A 4,170-nucleotide genomic window follows, 5' to 3' on the forward strand; every position below is an offset into this window, starting at 1 on the left:
AGAGAGAAAAAGCTTCATTTAATTCCTGTAGAGAATGACAACTTTTGTTGTATGTTTTCACTTTCCAACTTGCTTTTAGACCATGAAGTCCTTCAGGTACAAAATGAAAGGACATGGAATCAAAAAAATTAATGAGCATGAACAATTAAATCTATCAGTGAGTTGTTATGAACTGCTTTATATGGGAATAAAGGGAATTCTATGTGCTTTCAAATTCCTTTGGAGTCAAAAAATGCTATTCAGGCCTATATTCTGAGTTATTGGGGCAATCATGGATATCTTTTTTTACTTAATGAATATAGGAAAGAGTATTTTATATAACCAGTTCAGTGCTGAAAGAATTACATAGTAGAGAAATATCTTCTATTTGTAAAGCTGGAAACTGACTAAAGATTTCTTTTTATATTTTATCTCGTGCAAATATTTGTCCATTATCATACAGATGTGTTCATTTTAAATTCTGTAATAAAATAATAGTCTTTATACAACTACATAATTATCCAGGAGCACTGCAAAATAGTAGTTTTAAATATTTTATATGGTATATAACAAAAACTTGAACCTATTCCATGAAAAAAGTGGTCTCTGTTTTTCATATGTATGAATTCATAAGCTGAAGGAAAATAAAGTTTTGTATTGATGTTCTTTACTGTTTCTTTCTCCTTTTTTTGACACCATTATATTCTGCTCAGTTCTAAGCATATTATTCTGTGAGGATTAATTCTATATATCTGGGTCAATAGAAAGCTCTCTGGTTCAAATGTTTATTTCACAGTTACTTTATTGAAGACAGGCAATGCTTTCTGTGATGCCATAATGTTTTCACTTATTCTTTATAATTCTTGGCATTAAAATAAGTGCTGGCTAGTGAGAACCAGTAAGTTTTACTTAAAAAAAAAAATTCTTAACTGTGGGTTCTGTTTAATGTATGTATGAACACTCATGAGTCTTTAAAAATATTACCTTATAGATAGTTTCTACATTATCTATCCCAGTAAAAAGTATATAACATATGCTTAGTGACTATTTGTTTAATAATTGGAATATTAGACAATAAGAAGTTTAAAAAGTTCAAAGATTTAAAATGATTGTATAAGGCCACAAGGTTAATATCTGATGAAATAGGAAATATATAATGAAAGATGGAATAAAATTGAATTTTAAGGGTTTCTTTTAAAGAAATTATTTATCAGAGGTCAACATGGGAACATTAAAATGCTAAAAAGGTACTTAATTACTTATTGCACATGGGATAATCTGTCATTTGGATAAGATTTCTTATCATTGATAACTCTGTTCACTTTCAAACTAAGAGTAACACAAAATATGTGCATTTGGAAAAAAAAAAAAAACCTAGCTCATTACCAAATTTTCTAATTACCATTTCTAGAATGCTTTTAAAAAGTAAAACATATCACCCCTATCATTTTCCTTGATGACAGGTGACTACATTAATCCATGATTTTTTTATACTTTACTCACTTATTTGTTTTCCTCATGTGCTAATGAAACTCATATGCACCATAAATTTTTAGATACATGAATATATCAGCATTTTTCATTTCTAAGAATCCATTAATTAGTATCTTAGATATCTAACACAAACACAGATGAAAAATCTAAGTTAAATATATCTTTCACACACCCCAAATTATTTGCTTTTCTATCCTTTCAGAAGTTTCTAATTATAGTATAAAGTTTATTTTTCCAACAATTTAATTCATGGATTTTACTTTTCAAGATTTAGTTAGAGAGACTGTGATATATATTATACTAGAGAGGACAAATTCAATAAAAGATAACAGATGGGTTACTGGAAGGGAGGTGGGTGAGAAGATGGGATATTTGGCTGATGGGCATTAAGGAGGGCACTTGAAGTAATGAACACTGAGTATTACTAAGAATCACTAGATTCTACCCCTGAAACTAATAATATACTATATATGTTAACTTAAATCTTAAAATGTTTTAAAAATTTAAATTTAAAAAAACTTAAAAAATTAAATGGAAGATAATCAGAAAAAAAAGGACAAGTTAAAGGCATTCTATATAATCCATGTTAAAAATCCAGAAATTTTGTATGATTTTTAAAAGTTTTTAATATAGTGAAAAATATTTGACACTTTATACATAAGAACATAAAATTATTTTCTTACATATAAATGTAGAAATTGAAACTTCAGTGGTTTCTAAATGCCTTTCAAGGGGACTAGATATATCAGAATAATCAGGGCAGTTTTTAAAAATCTAATTCCCGGAGGCACCTAAGTGGCTCAGTTGGTTAAGCATCTGCCTTGGGCTCAGGTCATGATCCTGGGATCCTGAGATGGATGCCCTGAGCTGGGTTCCCTGCTCGGAGGAAAGTCTGCTTCTCTCTCTGCCTCTCCCATTCTCTTTCAAAGGAATGAACAAAATCTTTACAAACAAATGTAATTCCTGGACTGCACCCATGATTTAGTATACTGAGGTAGATCAGGAACTCTACCAATTTTAATAATTTGTAAGTATTCTGATTCCCGATCAGATTTAAAAATAATTTTACTATTTACTCTTATAACATATTTCAATATAAAATGCTATATAACTTTAAAATGTTTTGTTAAATCTGTCCAAATTTGTTTCTGTATACATTGTTATTGTTCAATTTATCTTAAAGGAGCCTGTGACTATTACAGATTTTTTTTAGAATTTGGCAATCATTTGATTAAATATTCCCGCAAAGTATGTCTGGGCTCTCCTGTAGGTAGGAATGAGAATGCCTTGCCTATGGAACAGTGTACATTAAATGACTCCTGTGAGGAAAGCTGTGTGGTTCACAGGGGAGACGGGTGGGCTCTGGGCCTGAGCTCAGTCACCAGGCCAATCAAGCCAGACACCAGGGCTCCAATGGGTCTGGGCGGCTGATGCCATGACCCTGTTCCACTTCGGGAACTACCTCCCCTATCTCATCACCTATGAGTGCAGCAGCCTGAGTACAACACCTTCTGGAAGCATGTGCAGGCCAGAGGCACCCACCTCTTCACACTGCTGCGAAAGATGCTGCTCCTGGCCATTTTTCTCCCACCAGGAAAGGTGGCATCTATGACTTCATTGGGGATTTTGTGAAGGCCACAGTGGATGTGATAGACCTGATAGACCTAAACCTTGTCACATCCTGGAATGCAGGCAAGGCGGGGTACGAGATCATGGCTGCTGCCTTGGGCTACCCACCACCAAGCTCATTGTGTCCTGCTGAATCCCCTTTTGGTTTGGAGCCCCGGATTTGAGTTTGACTGAAGTATATCCAGATGGGCAATGACTCCAATATCAGTCTGGTCCATTACATCGTTTCATCTGCCCAGGTCTGGATCACAAGGTGCTATGACCTGTGCCACAGTTTTCAGCCAGTAGTACTTCTACTGGCGTTCCTTAGCATCTACGAGGCCTTAGTCAGGGAGACCTTCATCCCCCTCTGTTCCCTGGGCAGCTGGACAGCATTGTCCAGAGCAGTGGTGACAGGGCTGCTGGCTCTCAGTACCCTGGTGCTCCATGTCACTGCTATCAGCATACACTCTGAGGTACAGTCTACTGGACATTCACATACTCTTGCCCTGCTTCCAGGTTTCAGTGAAGCAAACAGTATTTGTGAAGTTAAAGGGAAAAAAAAAGTGAGATTGTATTCACTACTTGTAAAAAATTTCAATACCGATAATCACTTTGTTTACTAAATTATAAAAATAAACACATTTCTTCTTCATACACCTACTTTTACATATATACAATGGACCTTGCTGGGCTTTCCCTGTGTTTCCTATCTCAAAGGGAAAAAAAAAAAAAAAAGCTGCTAAGGAATGGGCTGTGGGACTCAGTTGAATAAGTCAATATATTCTGTCTAGATGTCATCATCTTTGTGACTTTTTTTTTTAAAGATTTTATTTATTTATTCATGAGAGACACAGAGAGAAAGGCAGAGACATAGCCAGAGGGAGAAGCAGGCTCCATGCAGGGAGCCTGATGTGGGACTCGATCCTGGGACTCCAGGATCATGCCCAGAGCCGAAGGCAGATGCTCAACCACTGGGGCACTCAGGCGTCCCTATCTTTGTGACTTTTAAAGTAAATTCATAAATATTGATTAATAAAATAATTTGAGACAAGTGTGCATATGGGGATTAGAGGGAAGATAGAGTTA

General features: G+C 35.1%; 1 pseudogene; it reads left to right on the top strand.

The window, feature by feature from the left end:
• Positions 1-2,908: 2,908 nt before the first annotated feature.
• LOC140608250 (BOS complex subunit TMEM147-like) lies at positions 2,909-3,707 on the top strand (annotated as a pseudogene).
• Positions 3,708-4,170: the final 463 nt, after the last annotated feature.

Source organism: Canis lupus, chromosome 17, assembly GCF_048164855.1.
Source record: "Canis lupus baileyi chromosome 17, mCanLup2.hap1, whole genome shotgun sequence".
Taxonomy (NCBI): Eukaryota; Metazoa; Chordata; class Mammalia; order Carnivora; family Canidae; genus Canis; species Canis lupus.